Here is a 22,432-nt window from a genome sequence, read left to right as displayed (position 1 = left end):
ACGCACTGGACTGGGACAGACTTAGGGAGGCTATGAGGGATTTACAGGATCTAATCTTTAGGTAAACAAATCCCTCACAAGACTGTTTATTCTCCCCAGACAAAGCTCTTAGCTGGGTGATACATGTTTCACTGTTCTTCCCTGTCAGTTGAACCACAGGGTGTCACGATTATAGCTCCCCCTCCTTAAGGGTGCTCCAGCCCTTTCACTCAAGACTTTATTCTGCGCACCTGATTCCTATTCCTATTTGTGGGGGCTGGAGTGGAGAGTGTTGATAAAGATAGGTTGTTGTTCAAGCTGGCATCTTTTGTGGTTTTATGTGCTTCAAAGCAGGATTGTGAACTTGGCAAGGGAGTGAACAGAGTTGACAACACTGCTCGAACTCTATAAAGATGACAGAGCAGTGTTTATCATTTTTTCACTTTCCTCCACCGTGTCTCCTTTTGTGTCTTGTCTTCAGGTCCAATAACTCCCCTCCTTTAGTAGCAAGACCTCGCTTGGCTGGAATCCCCTCCAGTAAGCTGATGGCTGCTTCCAGAGTGGAGGACAGCCCCAACCAAGGTGCTGACAGCTGGAGCTGCTGGCCTGTCATTTGTTTGAATGAGTTTGCTTGTGTGTATGAGTGTGTGCTGAGAAACCAGCCGTGAGAGTAGGCAAAACTGAAAGTAACCTAGTAGCTCTAGGTTTGAACAGTACAGCACAGTAGAGATTGAAACTTCCTGTCTGCTGGGACTCAGTTAGAGTTATAGAGATAAAGAAGATAAAGACCTTGCCGATTATTCTTCTCAGTCAGTTCTTGCATTTGCCCTCCTTGTGTTGAGGTTGGTGTGTATGTCAGAGCGTCTGCTACTGTGGGCTGTGGTGTTGTGAGATTGGTGAAAAGGGTGACAGTTCTGAAGGGTGTTGAGAAACTTTGACCTTGTTTTCTAGGGGTGACCTCAGATGTGAGTGTAGCGGGACAACAACTGACCTATTGTAACGGGCCTGCTGAGCCTTAGGAGGACAGGCTGATAGTGGTGTCCCCACCTCCTGCCAGACCCCTTGGCCATGTGTCCCGCAGAGTTTCCAGAATCCCCACATGCGAGTCGGCTGCACCATTGGTTAAGATGTCACTAATGATAATAGGGACTGGTACCAGAGTTACATCCAAAACCTCACTTGTAACAAAAACTGTCTAATGGCCTGTGAAGAGGAATTTATTATAGACTTGACACTATTCCTTTCTAACAACCCACCTTCATAACTGTACAAAACGAAAATAAACTTACCTTTTTATCCATGATCCAGGATTCTCCAGCATCAGGGAAAAAAAAAATGTATTACTGTATACTTGGTTCTGCTCTGTCTTTTTAAACTGCCTTGCATCAAGAAAAGGCTCTTCTGCTGCTGCTGATGTGGTAAAAACATTATGTTTCTAACATTCGTTATCTTGAATGTTTTTAGGAGTCCTTTGGTAAAAGTTTAGAGGCTAGTAAGACTGGCCCCACTGTTCTTTCTCCTTTCTTTCATCTTGTTCAGTTTTTATTAAGTGATCATAAAAATTGAGGAACATTGATAATGGTAGTTTGGATGATTTTTGACAACTGCAGTTTTGATTCCAATTTTGGTGATAGTGATACTATTGATTACTGTTAAGTATCAGACTGAGGACTGATTGCCTATTATGAAGACTGGTAGAAGTTACAGTCAAGTTGGTTTGCACAATCTTGACCTCCATGTGGTGAAAGAGCAGGGGACTTGATGTAGTGTTTTAGCAACAATGGCAACTTGTTAGGAAGACTGCCATCCTGACTAACCACTAAAGCCTTCACAATAGACAAGCAGTCCTCACCCTTTATTCTTCTTAAAGGTCAAGTGGAAATATAGTTTCCTCTCAGAACGTTATGTTCAGACAGTATGTGTAAGCCCTGTCTGTGTTCTTCAGGGGAAGCCAGGGAAGGACCTTCCAAGAGCTCCTCAGAGCTTCTCAGATGTGCTCCACAACCTGCCGCTGTGTCTTCAATGGGATTGAACCCGTGCCCCCGATCTCTCAAGGAACCAAGCCCTTGCCTGACAGGGACTCAGGAAGGGCCGGCCAGACAGGGCGCCCCTTGGAGCGCCCAATGGAAAGTAACCTGCAGCTTTATGGAGAAGAGGAGGCAGTGGACTACGAGGAGGTCAGAACACACCAGTGGTGGACATCACAACATTCTTGCCTGTGGGGTTGGGGATCACAAAATTGGCAGCTCTGTAAAGATAACTGTCAGAGCAGTGCTGATTGTTATGATTTTTTTCATGTCTGCAGTTCCGATAACTCCCCTCCTTTAGTTGCAAGGCCTCGCTTGGCTGGAATCCCCTCCAGAAAGCTGATGGCTGCTTCCAGAGTGGAGGACAGCCCCAACCAAGGTGCTGACAGCTGGAGCTGCTGGCCTGTCATTTGTTTGAATGTGTTTGCTTGTGTGTATGAGTGTGTGCTGAGAAACCAGCCGTGAGACTGGGCAAAACTGAACAGTAATTAAACATTACAGCTTGGGTTTTGAATGGGGCACAGTCTGTTTCAGTTTTTTCTTTTCTAGACTAGATTATTGCATTTCCTAGTCATTTTCTTGAGTGAAAAAACTGTCTTTGTCCACAGAAAACACAGTTGCTGTTCATTATTGCTGCCTACTGGGTCTTATTTAGAGATAAAGAAATAAAGAATAACACCTGCCTACATTTTTCTCAGTTCATTTTGGCATTTGTACTTCGGCATGAGTGTCAGTGTGTCTGCTGCTGTGGGTTTTGACAGGTGAAGGTTGTCGAGAAATGCGGACTTTGTTTTGCAGGTGTGACCCCGGATGTGAGTGTAGTGGGGCAGTGGCTGACCTATTCTAATGGGCCTGGTGAGCCTGAGGAGGAAAGGCTGACAGTGGTGTCCCCTCCTGCTGCCACACCCGCGGGCCGATGGCCCCGCAGAGTGTCCAGAATCCCCAGACGTGAGTCGGCTGCACCATTGGTTAAGATGTTACTAATGATAACAAGGACTGGCTCTGAAGGATAATTAGTTTTTCTGAGGAAAAACAAAGGAAAATTGACTATTAAGCCTTGATTCTTTGTTAAATTATGTGTTATGTGATGCATTATGTGATAGTTAGTCCACAAAGGAATGATAATATCAGATGGGAATGCAGGCTTTAACTAATCTAATGTAGTCAATGGGACTCTGGATCATGATGATAGAGTTTTTGTAGTCAACAAATGTGTAACATAGGCAGAGATGTGATATTTTTAAAGTCATAACAATTTGTTGGTGTAATTTCTGAGCCTCAATTTGGTGAGTTGCTTTCAGTCGAATCTGGCTATTATCACATTATTATTTTAATATTGTTGCGTCCATTTCAGTGATGCCTGTCAGACCATGTAATTAAATCATATATTCCAACTCACTAACACTTTAAAAATAAAACAGGTGATGCAGTTATTAATATTGGTTCTGAAATATGTTCATATGTTCTCAAGAGCTCAGTGCAGGTCTAAGTCTCAGGGCCAGTGCTTTGGTCACTTTGTCTCTATAGGAGTGTTGGGGAGCTCCACTCGAGTTGCTTCTCAGCAGAGCCTGATGTCGTGCCCTGGGCAAGGCACCAGCACTGGCAACACAAGTGTCGAGCCCCTGGCGCGAGTCTATGGGCAGGCAGTCCAACAGAACAGTCACCCCCAGGTCGAGGAGGTGAGTAAGAGGCCTTTATTTCTCTTTGCTTTTGTTTTGAGTTTTTTACAAACAAAAATTTTGAGTTTGAAAATGCTCTGTAGGTCTTTCATTTTTGTGTTTCATCAATGTCTTAGTTTTTTATAATACCTTCTACAGTATATTTATTTATAAACACTTCACATCAAGACATCAAAAACAATCAAGATTGGTAATAATGTCTCCATCAGCACACGTGTGTACTCTGCATACTGTAATGCCATAGCACACAAGTGTAACTACAGTATATTATGATCAAGTCCTGTCTACGTACTGACCTAATATTCACAACTATAGTATTTGAAGCCCTATACAGACAGTATTCTGGAATAGAATATTAAAGTATTTTAGATGTAAAAATACAGCCTGGAAAGGAATTGACCCAATAATAACAAACAGCAAAAATGTGTTCAAGGGTTCACTATAAAGGAAATAATAATGATACAGGACTAATATGTTTCTTTTCCAACTATAATATATTTGGTATTTGAAGGATTTGATCATTTTGGGACCAGCCAGATTGCTTACAATGATCAGGCACAGTTATTTATCTCAGAAAGCTCAGAAATTAAAACATTTTTAATGTTTTTGTAGACCTTGGGGTTCAGTATATAGGAAATAACAATGAAACAGGACTAATAAGTTCTATTTTCATCTACAGTGGTATTTGCATCTTCGGTATTTGAGGGATTTGATCATCTTGGGACCAGCCAGATTGCCTACAATGATCAGGCACAGTTATTTATCTAAACATTTTTACATTTTTTGTAGACTCTAGTGGATAACTTGTGAAAGCCTTTAGCATGCTTTTAGAAAACACCTATCAAATCCCTTGCATGGCACTTTCATCTATGTACTGTACTTAATTTTATAAGCAGCATTATAAAGTTGCTGTCATATGGCTGTAAGTTATGTTACAGCAGCAAAATATAGAGGAAACTCAAAATAAAATGCAAGAAGGCTTGCCAGATATAGCAAACTATGGAAGATATTAACTGACGTTCGGGAGGGATAACAATGACAAGTCAATCTCACACAGCTGTTCCTAATCACCAGCATTATAAAACTAAGTACATACAGTATACTGAACTCCAACACCTCCCTTCGCATTTATCTCAAACATTCCTCCTACACCCCATCTCCACCTTGCAGCTACCCCTCGGTTCACTCAAATGACTGGGGTTCGAGACTGCTTGTCTTATGGCCAGGAGGCTGCCTATTAACCAGATGGGTTAAACCAAATTTTTCTAGGTAGGTATTGCTACAGTAGCATTCACAAAACATTCAGTTCTTGGATGTTGTTGTCCCTAGTGAAGTAAATGTTATGAACAACTCTAATGGCATCCAATAACAATAATTGTAAGACGCAGTACCCAAAAATATATAGCATTTATGGAAGTGTTTTTAAATTGTGTTTGTTTCTTTAATGATTGTGATTAGACTCTGAATATACTGTATTTGTACGCGAAATTTGTTTTATACTGTACTCCCCTAAAAATACACACAACAGCAACCAAGTCCTGAGGGTGACAAGTAGTTACGAAAGTGTTTTGTTCTTCTCTTTTTAGAAAACGTAAGTGAATTTAATCAGATCTGTTCTGTCAATTTGTATGGATTCTTTTTTTACACTCCAAGTTGTTTATGCTACAGATGATATATTCTTGTGCAATTTAGTTTTAGCTGAGATCTGAGCAGCTGATTACTCTTAACACTATCCTATCACTATCCTGTTCCCAGGGTGATTTTTTGCTGGCTACGCAATTGCAATTTCAGTTTCTAATTTGCTAATACTGGCACTGACATTGATATTGACAATACATCAGTACTGTTTTTTTAGGTGGAGCAAGTACAAGTAAATGTATATGTATATGAATACTATGAATCACTATTCAATGCTGTGAAACAATTGATGTCTTGGGGTCCTACAGTAAATATATCAGAGGACTGAAAGTAAAAACTTTTACCAGGACTGGTCCAGCTGGTCCCAAAACTGTGCTGAGCCTAGATTCCCCAGGGTTGACTTGTGCTTGTCTGTTATTACAGCAGAAAGCAAACCTACCAGTAACAGCCCACAAGATGGGGCACGTCCAGGACCAGAAGAGGAGCGCGGGGAGTGTTAAGAAACGCCTGCGCATGATAGGAGGGATGGATCTGCAGAGGAGAGGGATAACGTCATTTTTCTGCCTCTGAACAGTACCCCCCATATTGCAGGTCAGATCAGCATCTTCCTCACATCTGCACTGATTTTCTCACCTTCTTCCACCACTTTCTTTCAAGGTCAGGTTTTTTCCTTCTTCTAGAGCTTTTTTACTGATACCCTGAGGCAGAAGCCTTTCACGATCTGGTTTAGTCAAATCAGTGGTGACCAAACTGATCACAGAATGTTTCCCCACTCTGTTGTGACCTTTAGATGAGCTGTCCCCTGCCCTTAAAGGGAAGAGGAGAAATGGTCCAGAGCACCCTGGGCTGCGATGCTTCTCTAGGCCTGAGCTGACGCTCACCCAGAGCCTTCAGTTTCTGGCCTCTGACGACTGGTAGGCATAAAAGAGTACAATCAGCATCCACCTATTCCGTTTTCTATGAATACAATTCTGACTAGGGAAAATACAGACCTTGTTGCCCATAGCTCTATACAGTTAGACCTCTTTCCTTGTCCTGGTTGATGTATTTCTTTCTGTTTACTGAATTCAGGGAGAGGAAGGTTGACGGACTGACCTTCATAAGGCGTCTGTCCCAACACCACCCCGCCATCCTGATCAGCAGACTGCATGATGTCTCCCTAGAGCTTCTGCAGGAGGTGTGATTTCTCCAAAATATTAATTGTTAATTTGGATGATTGCTTTTCACCGTTTTTGTATCCATTTGACCCATTTATAGAGAGGGGTACAGACGAGGCTCTGCAGTGCTAACAGTGGTTTGCCTTTCCCCAGGTGAAGAACTTGCGATCAGTTGTGTCTAGGATGGCAGTGATGTGTCTGGGAGACATGTTCACCTACCTGCAGAGAGGGATGGACCCGAAACTGAGCAACACAGTTAAGGTGCTGCTGCACAAAGCCGGAGAATCCAACACCTTCATCCGACAAGGCGTAGACAGCACACTAGACTGCATGGTGCAGAGCTGTACCCCTGCTCGTGCAATCAACACACTGCTGAATGGAGGTTTGAGGTGAGGGCAGAAATATACAGAATAGAATAATACCCAGAATCTTTGGGTCTGACTCCAGGAGCTATGAAGGGTCATTTACGTTTCATGGAGCTTGAAATCAAAGCATGTAACAAAGAATATTTACTACAATGCTAATATCCATTCATTTTCTAACCACTTTCTCCAGTTCAGGGTCACAGGGTAGCTGGAGCCTATTTCTGCAAACAGCGGATGTAAATCCGGCCAAACCTTGGACACAGACACGTGCACACTCACACCAGAAACACATGAGAACACACAAGCAGATAGCACCCTACGTCCAAAATTGAACCCATTGGACACTGCGTGGCAGCAATGCTAACCACTGCGCCACCATGCTGCCATACAATGCTAAAATACTTAACAAAAATGTAAAAACAACATTAGACGGTGAAATACAAACTTTTATCATTTTAAAAGAAATCTGGTTAAGCACTGGAAAATGAGGTCCTCATTGGCAATGGTTAGGTCACAAGCTGATATGGTTTCAGTCAAAGTAACAGCTCAGTAATATACAATACACCTAAACTCCAGAGTGAGGGCGTGTATGGCACATCACCTGGCAGACCTGGTGGAGAGGATGGGTGCACGTAACCTCCCCAGGGATATCACCAACCGCATCCTGCCTGCTGCCACTCGGCTGGCACAAGACGACTCTCAGGAAACCAGGTACAACCTCGCGTTTTTCCAAGATGGGTAAGATGGTGATTTCCTTCAAGGAGCCAGCTTTGCAACTCCATAGTGCAATGAGTCTCATGCAAAGATTTGTCATTTCAGACACTTTGGACAGCGGTTGCTGTCTTCCCTGAAGCACCGACTTTGAGCAAAAGGTACTGTCTGTGGTCTGCGGTCCTGTATTTTACAGTACAGCTCTAATTTTAAAACGGAAACATTTCATTTCCTTTAAATTGAAAATGTAGGTCTAAAATGTCTAAAATCACAATCTACATTCACAAACACTTAATAGGGGACAATATACATCATTAATAGTCAGACTGTTTATTTTGTTAAAATGAATATTACATGTAGTATGTGCTCTAGAAACTTATAGATTATAGATATTAAATATTGTAATACTTTTCTACCAATGCATTATTTAGGTTATTCTTTTTACATTTATAGTACTAAGCACAAAAAAACTAATTTGGAATATGTTTAGCTTCCAATGTATTTAAAGGTATCACTCACTAATTAAAAACTACTTTATTTTTGTCAATGTATGTTATTCATAATCAGTGAATGAATTAGTCATTACTGAATTGTGTGAAAGATGAAAAATGAAAGTACTGTGGCAGGCCTGTTCTGGTACACCCTTAATTAAATGCAGGTGGGCTGGAGCTTGAGGCTCCCAGTGATGTTGCTTGACTGATTGATGGATGTATTGTATTCTGTATGCTTCATGCACATGATCACCCAGCCCGTCTGTCTATCCTGGTGCCAACTTCCACCTTTACCAACTCTCCCACCTTTGTGTCTGTTAGACTTCCAAGGGGAAGAAGAGACTTAATGGTGAAGAATGAAACATCACAGTGAAGACATCAGAAAGAGACAGAACTTGCGTTATTTGTGTTTAAACTATTCTCTGCTGTTTCTTGGTGGTTTCAGGTGCTTAATAAAGTCGTTATTTTGAAATCATAATTGACCTTGCTTCTCCATTCTTTATGTATTGCCTGTGGCTCATATGCCTTAGAATGTTGGCTCAGTACTTGTTCAAGCACATCACGGAAACTAAATGCAAGTACAGCAATACCACTGCATTTATTTCTCCACTCTTTCTGTACTGTATGTATTGTAATGCTGTAGTTATTTCTAGACCTAATTTCTGCCTCTTAAGACAGTGTATGAAGTTAACTCGATGTTCTGTTATTTTTAAGTTAAAAAATTAAGAACATAAGGTCTCCCAATGTGAAGAGCTCATTTTGTAGATTGCACCTAAATGATACAAGGATCTAATCCAAATATTTGTTGCAGGCTATCAGCTTCAGCAACGCTGAAGTACTGTAGCTTGTTCTTTACTTCATGGTTTTAGATGCACTTCCTTTATCGTTTCTACTTTTACTCCCAAGTTTGATTTACTGTTTATTATGAAGATGTCTATGGAGTTAATATAGTCCTGATTCCAATTTATCTTGATCATGTCCTCAGCTCTGACAGGGACAGCAGAAAATCTTTTTGTATAGCAACTGCTAATCGTGCAGGAGCTCTCAATGTGCCTGGTGTTTCATACATATACTGTAGCACTGCACACACACAGCCTACTTCATCTCCTCAAGCCCTGCCAACATACTGTTGCCCATTAATAACTCACCAAAATCAAAACGATCCTCAAAATAAATAAAACAATACAATGATCCCCAAGGCCAGTCTTACTATCCTCTAAACTTTTACCAAAGGACTCCTAAAAACATTCATGAAAACGAATGTTAGAAACATAATGTTTTTACCACATCAGCAGCAGCAGAAGAGCCTTTTCTTGATGAAAGGCAGTTTAAAAAGACAGAGCAGAACCAAGTATACAGTAATACAATTTTTTTTTCCCTGATGCTGGAGAATCCTGTATTACGAATAAAAAGGTAAGTTTATTTTCGTTTTGTACAGTTATGAAGGTGGGATGTTAGAAAGGAATAGTGTCAAGTCTGTAATAAATCCCTCTTCACAGGCCATTAGAGAGTTTTTGTTACCACTGAGGTTTTGCATGTAACTCTGGTACCAGTCCCTATTATCATTAGTGACATCTTAACCAATGGTGCAGCCGACTCACATGTGGGGATTATGGAAACTCTGCGGGGCACACAGCCAGGGGGTCTGGCAGCAGGTGGGGACACCACTATCAGCCTGTCCTCCTCAGGCTCACCAGGCCCATTAGAATGGGTCAGTCGTTGTCCCGCTACACTCACATCTGAGGTCACCCCTACAAAACAAGGTCAAAATTTCTCAACACCCTTCAGAACTGTCACCCTTTTCACCAATCTCACAACACCAAAGCCCACAGTAGCAGACGCACTGACACACACAGCAACCTCAACACAAGGAGGGCAAATGCAAAAACAGACTGAGAAGAATAATCGGCAAGGTCTTTATCCTCTTTATCTCTATAACTCTAACTGAGTCCCAGCAGACAGGAAGTTTCAATCTCTACTGTGCTGTACTGTTCAAACCTAGAGCTACTAGGTTACTTTCAGTTTTGCCTAGTTTCACGGATGGTTTCTCAGCACACACTCATACACACAAGCAAACTCATTCAAACAAATGACAGGCCAGCAGCTCCAGCTGTCAGCACCTTGGTTGGGGCTGTCCTCCACTCTGGAAGCAGCCATCAGCCTTCTGGAGGGGACTCCAGCCAAGCGAGGTCTTGCTACTAAAGGAGGGGAGTTATTGGACCTGCAGACAAGACACAAATGGAGACACAGTGGAGAAAAGTGAAAAAATAATAAACACTGCTCTGTCATCTTTACAGAGTTCGAGCAGTGTTGTCAACTCTGTTCACTCCCTTGCCAAGTTCACAATCCTGCTTTGAAGCACATAAAACCACAAAAGATGCCAGCTTGAACAACAACCTATCTTTATCAACACTCTCCACTCCAGCCCCCACAAAAAAACAGAAAAGATGTTCATAAAAGTAGGAGGCTACCTGTGTGGCAGTAAGCAAAAACAAAGTTACAAGTTTGGAAAACAAGCTTCAGTGCACTGTTTATGAAAGCCACAACCGTCTTGAGCTGTAAGGGCAGCATTTTAATTGCTCTGAATGTGTACATTTCTGAGGGCCGTGTGTTATGGACAGACCTGGGTTGGGCATTCGGCGGCACAGGTTTGATTCCATTGGAGAAATAGCGAGAACGCACAAGCGTGGCTTTAGTTAGCACAGGGCAATTCTCACGGGCTTCACCTGAAGGACAAAGTAGGAAAGGCATTCCTAAAAAATTATAAAAGCAACTAGATCACATTTATTTTCTAACCACTTTATTTAATTTAGTGTTGCAGATAGCACACCAGGAAGTGAGACACCAAGACAGCAATGCTCATCACTGTTTCACCATGCTGCCCATCAGATCTACACACTTATCTAGGATCCCCAGTGCAAGAGCAATCTACATATAGTTATTCCTAATAACTGTATATCCCAATGCAGACTTGATCAGTTATTTGGAACTAAACTATGGAAGAACCCAGGAAAATTCTACTGAAGTTTCTACAGATTTTAACTCAGTAAAAACTCATCCCCAGCACTGGAATACCACTGTGCCAGCTGAGCTCTTGATTAAGCTAATTCAAAAGTAGTTGGATACCATCAATGCTCAGTTTTTGAGTTTCACACCTGCCTTCTTTCAAGTAATGGACTGAATGAAGTGATTGGACCTTTTGAGATTAAATTCACATTGCAGTCTACAGTATGATACAATGATTGAAATCACCTGGTTTAAGTCTTTGACAAAGTGGCATCACCAAATACTAATTAACATCATACCATAATTTTGTCTCCTGTTAAGAGATGCTAAGAGACAAATAAGACAACTACCACTTAATAAGAAAACTGAGGGCAGAGTAGGTGGAATTTTATTTGTCAGGTTTTTTGTTGCATAACATGTCCATAGCAGAGTCTTTGAAACCAAAGTCTAAAAGTAGAAACAGGTTGAAGAGGTCAAATCACCAAATAAAAAGAATAATTCAGCCTCAATAATTTAGAGATCAGCCAGAAGGAAAAGTAAAAGACACTCCAGAAGCAGGGTTGAGAAGCATTACTTTAATAGACCGATCAGTAAATATTAGTCTCTGAAGAGGAATATTCTTACTCTCTAGCTTGATGGCAAGATCAGAACTAGCTGCTGTTTTGCCATGAGAGGGTTTGGGACAGGGAAGAAGAAATAGAAGCAGAAGAGGACAGATGCATTGAAAAGCCAGGAATCAACACAATAGGTGACCACACAAACACCAATAATGGGAATCAGTGCACTTTGGCAAAGCAGGTTAATCCCATCAAAGCTCTGTTAATATAGTCCTGATTCCAATTTATCTTGATCATGTCCTCAGCTCTGACAGGGACAGCAGAAAATCTTTTTGTATAGCAACTGCTAATCGTGCAGGAGCTCTCAATGTGCCTGGTGTTTCATACATATACTGTAGCACTGCACACGCACAGCCCACTTCATCTCCTCCAGCCCTGCCAACATACAGCATGTTACTGACACAGACTACTCCCTACCAGGAGCACATGTCTTTTTCCTCACACAAGGAGGGAAATGTACTTCACTTTCCTTTACCACACCATGGTCAGAAATGTTTGGAATGATTTTGGTGGAGTAATTGTGAACCTAAATTACTCTTTTTTCTCTGGGTTCAGAATTAGCTAAAGAATTCAAAACAGACTGTACACACAGTGATAACTACAGATCTCAACTCATCACTCATCTTGAAATTAAAAGTCTAGGAAGCATAAATCAGGTACTTACCAAAGTGTTTGGCACGTTTTGCATTTTCCTGACTTATATTCATTGTTCTAGTGAACTGCAGGTCTTTCTCAGAGGAGCCACTCGGTTGGGGAGACCAGGGATCTCTGTCCATCTGAGAGGCAGGAACAATGAAGTTCTCAGTGCTTGTTAATGCTTAATGTTTGATTTCAAGAAAACTGGCATAGTTTTTGTAGTAAATGCACGTTTTGCTAATTTCCATATCTTATCTTTTCCATGTACTGTAATTGAACCTTAATAATATCCTTACATATTTTAAGTAGAAAGACTGCAAGAGACATTTAAATCTGTAGATCATTTTTAGTAAACATGTTGACAGTTAGCTGATATAGTGATCATTTCTATTTAATTTAAGTAGAGGTCTTGGGCTCATCAATCCCACTTTCTTTTCTTTGGAGAACATGAACCTAAGGACTGCATGCAGAACAGTAGAAACTTATGCAATATCCTTTTCTTCCACAGAGTCCAAACAGTAAACTTCTCTTTATTTCAATAAAATGTCAAAATTCGGACAGAGAGATCACTGGTTCCAGTCTACTTACTTAACACAGTTTTCATTACAAACTATTCTGATTTACTTCATTATAAATGACGAGTACTGAAACTGGCACTCAATCAAAACTCCTCAAAGTGTTGTGATGTGTTATCAGTACTCAACTCAAGCATTACAACGGTAACATCGCATATTGATAGATGTAATGGAATGTATAAATCAAACATGAAAAATATGGGATTACAAACAATCAGACCTGTATGGAATTTCCTGAATCTCTTCTTAATGATTTTATAAACCAAAATGCAGCACACTCTAAGGAGGCAGTTCTATTCTATAATTTACAACTGGAGACACAGTAATAGGGGGCTGTACTTACTGCTAACATTGTCTATTTGCTGATTGGTAATTGTAGAGTTTAAAGGCAGCATGTTTATAAAAGAGGAGTGTTAATTCAAGTCAACTCCTTGATGATTATAAAACAACATGAAACATACAGATTGTAATCTGAAGAACAAAGAGAAGCCACCCCTAACTGTATATAGATCCCATTTCTAGCTGCTACTTCAAGGAGCCCAGATTGGGCCTTAAGACACCTAACTAGGAATCCTGTTGAAAGCACCCACAGCTCTCCAAAGTAACAAGCAGCCCAGCCATTTTATTGAAGCATCAATACCACGGCATTTTTCAAGAATTAATTCTCTTTTAGTTTCAAGTTGCGGCTCTTTTGCTACAAAAAAATGGTTGACCCCATCTACACTCCTTGGTTTTTTATAAACTGGAATATCTCTCACTACTTTTGTTTTTGGTTGGTTTTTTCTTTTTTCATTTTTATGAATTCACCAATCCACTGAACTTTAAAAGTGTGAACATTTAATTACCTAATGTAATTTTAGAGGTATGGTGAATAAAAATGAATGCAGTATTATAAATGCGATTTTACTAGTGTTGTAAACCTTATGTATAGTCTCAATGCTGAAGGGAGTAAGCTACACACTTCATGTTGTACCCAAACATTCTGTTTGTAATTTTATTGTTCTAATTTGACCATTAAAGAATCAACATAAACACCCAGATGCCTATAGTACAATCCTGTCTGGCGATTGATATTGCCCATGTGATATGTATACCAAGGCATTAAAAATCTATCAAAAATAAGTATTGGAATCACTAGCATGATCAATTTGTATAGGATATAGGATATGTTTCTATTTCCTCCATGAACCGCTTTGGACTTGTCTAATACTGGCATCTTAATTTCAAGATTTTTGAGTATGTATTTGAGCTAGAAATGGTGGAAAAACAGTATATGTCGAAATATTTCAGAAATTCCAATAAAAACAAAAAGGCCGAATCAGTGTGATTAAATAATGACTATTTGAACGGAAGTGATGATAACTGTGAAGCTGCATTAACAGTATAATGTATATAGCATATAACTGAGAGAACATGTGGAACAAACATTAGAAGACTCAAGGCCCTCCAGAAATTGAGTCTGACACTCCTGATTTAAAGAACTGTGCAAGTTACAAATTTAGTCTGCAGTTTTATTTTTTTAAAGAGATTCTCAATTATTAATCTTTATTTTACATAGCAGTTTTCAGAAGACATTGTTTTCTTAGGAAAGTGCACATTCACGAGAGATAATTTCACCAAATAAATCAATATACAGAAGACAATATACAGAATACATCATAAGATCTACTGTATGTGACTGCCAGGGTCTTAAGGTCAGATCTGAAAACAGACTACAAGGTGAGACTACTAGAAAGCCACTGCAAGTGAATGAAGTAAGCACACATCCAAAAGTAACAAGACCAGTGCTCGAATTCACACCCCACTCTTTACTCGTTATCGTTTTTGGATATGTTTGTATTTCAATTTATAAAAATATGAACGAAGATACTGCTTTGCTTGAAAAAAACGTTTCTGTTGCTTTGATCCTCGGACAATGATGCGCTTGCGACTTCCATCTCTTACAGGCGGTCGCATCGGTTCACCACGTGCTGGAAAGCGTCGCTACACCCCCATGCCCTCACACGAGTTTTTACAAATCTTGAACTGAACAAATTAACATCTTTATTGATATACACATCGATTTTTATCAAACGAATTAGCTGCTTTCAGGATAGTAAAATGGGAGCACTTAAAAGGGCACCGTTTGCATGATGTTTTACTGAAGCTGGTCTTAATGGAAAATCGACAGAGATTTCTGCTGACACCCAATGTAAAAAACAGTATTTTTTACCACTTTGGTTACACAGTGTAGAAAACCGGAATCTAATTTAGAAAATAGACTTCGCCTGACCTTTACCAGGTTGCAAGGTTGCAGATGCGCAGTAACCACACAAAAATAAAACTCTGTCGCTGCCATGCATGTTTTTTTTAGCTAAAGTAATAACATTTGAGAAACTACGATCAATTTAACCCCTTGAGCAATGCGTCACTCTCTCAGTAATAATGCAATTGTGAGTTCAGAGATGACACTTTGATTGCTGCGTGGCGCTTTACAGATTGAGAACGTGACCTACATAAGACGCGATCTAATACAAAATTAATACAAATTAAAATAAATTTGCAAGCTGGGAATTTGGAAAATGCAATTCCAATTACAAGATCCGACCTCGTTCATCTTTTTTGTGGAGTTAGAGTCGCGTTTTGAGATGAAGAAGGTGGAGGAGCTGCCACTGCGATGAATGTTTCAGTGAGGAGGAGTGGGAGATTTTTTCTTTTTTGTATTTCTTCTTGACTAAAAAAAGGTGCAAATCTGTTATTTTGGCGTAACACTATCGATGCTCCACCATCGTAATTATTCCCGTACTGCCCGTTCCACCCCTTAGTGTAATCAATGTAAGTTAATGCTTACGTGGCCTAAAAGAAACAACTAATACATTTTGGCTTTATTTGTTAACATGCCTGTGATTTTAAAGCCCATGGCAAGAGTTTGAAAGTTAAAACAGGTTAATTGAACTGCTGATTGTCGGGCAATTCAGACACCATTCCCTTTTGGGGCAAAGCACTGTATGCAGCCATATAGGTCAGGAAAAAAATGTTTAGAAAACATTGAAAGAACTGTATTCCTAAGTATGCTTTCAGCCCTAAAACACAGCCATGCCATCAAAAACTGTCTACATTGTATGGGAATAAAACCCTAACCCTAGTGTCACGCTGGGGCTGACTGCGGAGGATTGGGATCCAATGCGGTGCTCTAGGAAGGGATACCTAGCTTGGGGTTTTGTTAGTTAGGGTTAGGGTTCAAATATTTCTCAAAGGCTTTTCACAATATTACACTCAAAGAACTATATTCCTACAGATGCAGCCATTCAAAACGAGCGGATTATATTGCGGTAAAACGTGGTGGGAGTGTCCCAGAATAACACGGGTTATCGTATAATACCGCAAGTAAGATATTAGTGTCCGGAATTACCGCCAGGTGGAGCTAATAAAGCTCAACCTCTCATGTACAGCGTTTGAGCTTTCGCCATCAAAGTCTTTACAGAAGATATTACTCATAGTATTAATAATGAATGACCTTGGACAAGCTGTAAACTCAAAGTATTACCCTGGTCCACATTCTTTGTAAATCTAAAGACTATTGTTTTCTTTGACAAAAAATAACGCCACAGCATTTCATTGATCCAATCACACATTTGTTTCCAATCATACAAAGTAATTCTTGAGAATCTCCGATTCACCATGCCTTTCACATGCTCATTAAAGATATTAATTTAGGAACAAAAATATTACTGTATGTAAACTGTACTGTATATGGATGGTCTTGGTATTTGAAAGAAAAAATGCACACCAGTATTCCATTTCTCCCTAAACATTTTAAGAATCAAAGTCTTACATGTGGTTATTTTGGAAACGTTTTTACTTGCTCCTTGCTCCTTCTGACCATGTTACTGTACGTTTATACAGTATTCAGTACTTTGTGAGAAAAGTGATAGTTTTAAGCTTTTCTGTGAATACGCTCGATACCAGAGTAAACAGAAGCATACTTTTAGAATTTGATTAATAGGGAATATAATATGGAATCGCATATATAAAAAAATTATTAACAATATAATTATATTCATGTACTGTAGCACAGTAGTATATACACATATCTATTGATGTGTACGGCTGTTTCACCACTTGTTATGTGACTGTCTCAGTAGCGTGATGGTTTAAGTGCCTGACTTATAAGCAAAATAACCCAGCTATCGCAATGAGTTTTCTTTTATCAAACATTACCTTGAAAAACGAAAATAGCAATATTATGGACACTCTATTGACTTTTTTATATTTCTAAATATCACAACATGTTCGAATCTAAGTCATTTATTAACAACAATGGATAGTTTCAGACTGTTACCGATATCGTTATCATCAATATGTGAAAAAAGTGAATCCTGTTTTTTTATGGTCTGTAGCTCAAATCCTGCTTAACTAAAAATTAGACACAAGAAGCGTATTATTGGACAATGCTGTGAGGCTAAAGAAATCAATAATAATATTAATTCAAAGATCTAAATATATTTAACACATACTGTACGCCTGACTAGAGAGTGTGTCTGCTCGCCTGCACGGTGACGTCACCATCTTTCACGTCACACCGTCTGTGTGGTGTGACGCAGTGGTGGCCGGGCGCGGTGAGGTGCGCTGGCAGCTGTGTGACGCAGTGGTGGCCGGGCGCGGTGAGGTGCAGGAGAAGGGGTGTGTGCGGGTGGGTTTGTGGGGGTGTGTGCAGATGGGGCTGTGGGGCCCGGCGGGTCCTGGCTGTGGTCTGACCAAAAACTCAAAATAAGATACAATCGACAGACATTCCTAACATAGACATATCATAAAACATTTACATGCTGTGAATGTCTGGCGATTGTACCTGTATCTTATTTTTAGTTTTTGTTTTGTTTCACGTTAATTTTATACGGGAGAGTGTCATAGAGAAGACTCCCTTACCCCCATCTTGATTAAAATCGCAAACGTGTGTTTCATAAAATACTTTTATTTTTCACAATCTGGCAATGCCAGACGGAATCCACATTCGCTGCGGAAAAAACTGCCTTGGAGATCAGAACATCAAGGAAGAAAACAATTATTACACCCGGCTTTTCAACGTAATTGCTTTAACTTGCTAATGTGTTACTGTAACAGTCCGGGTGTGGCAAGCCTCTAATGTCTCCCGATTTGGGCAAAAGGAATAAAGCTTTGTTTGATTTCTGAAACCCTTTCTTTATGTCCTCAGTTTTCTTTTGACGTTTCATTTAACATTTATTTGTTTGTTTTGTGGTCTGGGTAATTGGAGGCTACGGTGTTATGCCTCCTATAGTGATATACGGCCGTATTTTAGCAGTATTTCTTGCGTTAAGAAAGTTAGGTGTTAGCATAAACTATTAGTAATCAATAATATTAAATTTAGCACTGTAATAAATTGTGCTAATAATAAATTCTATTCTACTCTGAGAACATAGGTGGGAGGAAAAATGCCCGTGGCCTTTTCACTGATAAACTTGTTAACAAAAACTACACTATGCTTAAGAGTTGTTCAATGGTTTTTTTTCAGCACAGCACAGACTGTGCCTGCTAGAGCACCACAATTCACACTCAACCACATCACAGATCACAGATCAGTCCCAGTGTGTGAGATCCTGCTGTTTGATCTGTGCTTGATCTTTGATCTGAACCAGTTCTAACCATTGACACATTTAGCCAATTTCTGCCTGGAATTTCCTCCCCCTTAAACATTTGTTATATCTCTGCAGCAGAACATAGCAAGAGCCTGGTTCGGGTCTTAAATTGAAACTAACCCCCTTGGCTTTGAGTGTGAACAAATCTCTTATATTTCTTAATGTGTCCACTCTGCAGACAAACATATGAAAAAACAAAAACAAAAACAGCAGGCAAAAATGGTTTTTTTTGTTGGTATTCAGAGGTCAGAATTTTCAATTCTAGGCCTGTCAGTGCCCTGGGGATGATTTGAAAACCTTGTTCTGGGTGACTACTAGCTTGGATAAAAATCTGGGACAAATTGATCAATAAGAAAAAATTCGACATCATGTTTTGAGAAGACTGTACCTGGAATTACATTTCAGGCCTATAATAAAAAAACATAAACATATTGAAAATAATAAGAATAAAAAACATTAGACACTGCTAAAGATCCTTTATCTGCTGTTATGTAATGAAGAAAACCTCAGAGTTCACTTCCAGTTTGTAAAAAAGGAGCACTGAGAAGACACTGATAAAAAACTGATTGATTAGCCCTTCTGAGTCAATGATTGACAGCTAATAGGCAGGCGGAATGAAGCCTGAGGCTTCTAGGGGAAGTCTTACCCCCTAAGGCCTCTGAATGGCTGAAAATACAATGACTGACAGCGCTTTTTACCAATCAGATCGCCTTATTTTTCGCGATTTACGTTATTTACGTTCAATAGCCTCCAGGTTTGGAGATAAGCTAGTCTGGGTTATTTTGGATATACATCATGCTTCAGAATAAGGTAAAAAAATGGGATATATATATATTTTTGCTGTTTTTTGCTTTTGCGGTTTTGTTGGTAAAAAGGTATGATATTGACATGTTGTGCTGGCCGGGTGTTTTTTTGGGGTTCTGCTAGTTCTTTAATTTATTGGTTTATTGCACAATAGTGTCATATCTGTGGAATAAACTTTATGGTTTTGTTGTGATGATATTGGAGAATACGTGCATATGAGAAAATGTGTGGAGCTATTTGAAAAAATCTTGCGTTTGTCTTTTAAAAAAAGAAACGACACGATCCGAAAGCTTACCTCTGTAAATATATTAATATCGAGTGGTATTAAATGCAACTTTTTTGTATAGACGTAGCCTGGCAAAGAATAATTAGCACAGGACACAAATATAATTTGGGGGTTCTTTTTTTCTATTTAAAAAATAAAAATAAAAGAAATGACATATAACGATATTTTTATATACACAAAATACGGCGCTGGTTCTTTCACGCAGAGGGGAAAACAAAGAAAACATGTTTAGTTTGACAGTTTTTTACATTCCATCTGCCCGTTACAGAAACGCATCTACACTGAACAACAAAAAAAGAAAGAAATGACATTACAGAAATAGGCCGCTCACAGGCTGCGCAGGTCACCTCACCGAGAACTACATTACGACAATAATTAGTATAAGACTCACAATTGCGTACACTTAACAAACGGTGCTAAACATAAGTCTCTGTAAAGAATGAAGGAACAGAAAATACAAGGAGCATGTGAAACCCATTACTTACAAATCAATAAACAGATATCCTTAGCCCGAGAAGTTGTCTAAAAACTGGCTACCGCCTCAGTGTACTCCGTTAAAATCTAATACCCCTCTTGCTAATCTTGTCTCAATCCTATGAAATACCGATTAATACTCAATTAGGGTGCAAATAGGGAAACAACACCGTATTTACCGTTACAACTCTCTGTAGTCATTTCGGGTTCTTTTTAACGGTCGCTCACTGCCTCTTAGTCCCTACTGCCCATGCGCAGAACGCTGAACTCAACTGACAGGAACCGCGAGCTAAGAGGTAGCGCCATCTAGTGGATTTGGCAGAACAGGCCGCTCTTCACCACTGGGTCACATAGATGACACTTTTCTAAAATGTCTTTAAAAATAAAAGCGATTACAATTGGCACGACTGTTGACTTTTCACGATAACTCCTAAAGTTATGAAAACACTTGTGTGCGTACAAAATACATGTGGCTGTTTCCACAGCCTTCACTGTCGTCTTTAAGCCATTTGTTGACCACGCTAGAATATTCTTCTGTCCATATCTTTGGAAGGGAAACGCAGAACCAAATGCATTTTAAAGACCACGACATGTGAAAGTGTTCACAGCCTCCACATAAAACTATCACTGAGCTTATTCTCTTTTTTTAAACCTCTGTATTCTCGTCGATGCACTGTAAAAAACATCCTGTAAAATTTACGGTAAGAAATTGGCAGCTGTGGTTGCCAGAAATCTACCGTAAAAAAATGTTTTTAACATCATACCATCATTTTTTCTCCTGTTAAGAGATGCTTAGACACAAATAAGGCAACTACCACTTAATAAGAAAACTGAGGGCAGAGTAGGTGGAATTTTATTTGTCAGTTGTTTTTGTTTGCATAACATGGCCATAGCAGAGTCTTTGAAACCAAAGTTTAAAAGTAGAAACAGGTTGAAAAGGTCAAATCACCAAATAAAAAGAATCATTCAGCCTCAATCATTTAGAGATCAGCCAGAAGGAAAAGTAAGACACTCCAGAAGCAGGGTTGAGAAGCATTGCTTTAATAGATCGATCAGTAAATATTATTCTCTGAAGAGGAACAATCTTACTCTCTAGCTTGATGGCGAGATCAGAAGAAGCTGCTGTTTTACCATGAGAGGGTTTGGGACAGGGGAGAAGAAATAGAAGCAGCAGAGGACAGATGCATTGAAAAGCCAGGAATCAACACAATAGGTGACCACACAAACACCAATAATGGGAATCAGTGCACTTTGGCAAAGCAGGTTAATCCCATCGATGCTCTGTTAATTAGTATTTGGTGATGCCACTTTGTCAAACACTTAAACCAGGTGATTTCAATCATTGTATCATACTGTAGACTGCAATGTGAATTTAATCTCAAAAGGTCCAGTCACTTCATTCAGTCAATTACTTGAAAGAAGGCAGGTGTGAAACTCAAAAACTGAGCATTGATGGTATCCAACTACTTTTGAATTAGCTTAATCAAGAGCTCTGCTGGCATGGTCGTACTCCAGTACTGGGGATGAGTTTTTACTGAGTTAAAATCTGTAGAAACTTCAGTAGAATTTTCCAGGATTCTTCCATAGTTTAGTTCCAAATAACTGATCAAGTCTGCATATGGATATACAGTAATTAGGAATAACTATATGTAGATCGCTATTGCACTGGGGTTCCTAGATAAGTGTGTAGATCTGATGGGCAGCATGGTGGTACAGTGATGAGCATTGCTGTCTTGCAGCACTGGGGCTCTTGGCTCACTTCCTGGTGTGCTATCTGCAACACTAAATTAAATAAAGTGGTTAGAAAATAAATGTGATCTAGTTGCTTTTATAATTTTTTAGGAATGCCTTTCCTACTGTGTCCTTCAGGTGAAGCCTGTGAGAATTGCCCTATGCTAACTAAAGCCACGCTTGTGCGTTCTCGCTGTTTCTCCAATGGAATCAAGCCTGTGCCGCCGAACCCCCAACCCAGGCTGTCCATGACACACGGCCCTCAGAAATGTACACATTGCAGACACATTCAGAGCAATTAAAATGCTGCCCTTACAGCTCAAGACGGTTGTGGCTTTTATAAACTGTGCACTGAAGCTCGTTTTCCAAACTTGTAACTTTGTTTTTGCTTACTGCCACACAGGTAGCCTCCTACTTTTATGAACATCTTTTCTGTTTTTTTGTGGCGGCTGGAGTGAAGAGTGTTGATAAAGTTAGGTTGTTGTTCAAGCTGGCATCTTTTGTGGTTTTATGTGCTTCAAAGCAGGGTTGTGAACTTGGCAAGGGAGTGAACAGAGTTGCCAACACTGCTCGAACTCTGTAAAGATGACACAGCAGTGTTTATCATTTTTTCACTTTTCTCC

General features: G+C 39.8%; 2 long non-coding RNA genes across 3 annotated transcripts; both read right to left on the bottom strand.

The window, feature by feature from the left end:
* Positions 1-4,160: 4,160 nt before the first annotated feature.
* On the bottom strand, positions 4,161-6,855 carry LOC148673300 (uncharacterized). The gene is made up of 2 exons (XR_015935982.1): positions 5,763-6,855; positions 4,161-4,422 (listed from the first exon to the last, which is right to left on the bottom strand). It is a non-coding gene; the product is annotated as an uncharacterized LOC148673300 (long non-coding RNA).
* A 3,240-nt stretch (positions 6,856-10,095) lies between these two features.
* Positions 10,096-20,332, bottom strand: LOC148673299 (uncharacterized). 2 transcript variants are annotated; one of them, XR_015936190.1, is made up of 4 exons: positions 20,258-20,332; positions 12,335-12,446; positions 10,671-10,773; positions 10,096-10,268 (listed from the first exon to the last, which is right to left on the bottom strand). It is a non-coding gene; the product is annotated as an uncharacterized LOC148673299 (long non-coding RNA). The 2 variants fall into 2 exon arrangements; XR_015936189.1 differs by lacking the exon at positions 10,096-10,268 and having other exon boundaries at positions 10,599-10,773.
* Between the last annotated feature and the right edge of the window lie 2,100 nt (positions 20,333-22,432).

The sequence above is a fragment of the Lepisosteus platostomus genome, chromosome 4, assembly GCF_059453375.1.
Source record: "Lepisosteus platostomus isolate fLepPlt1 chromosome 4, fLepPlt1.hap1, whole genome shotgun sequence".
Classification (NCBI taxonomy): Eukaryota; Metazoa; Chordata; class Actinopteri; order Semionotiformes; family Lepisosteidae; genus Lepisosteus; species Lepisosteus platostomus.
This window is presented reverse-complemented; position numbering and strand designations above follow the sequence as displayed.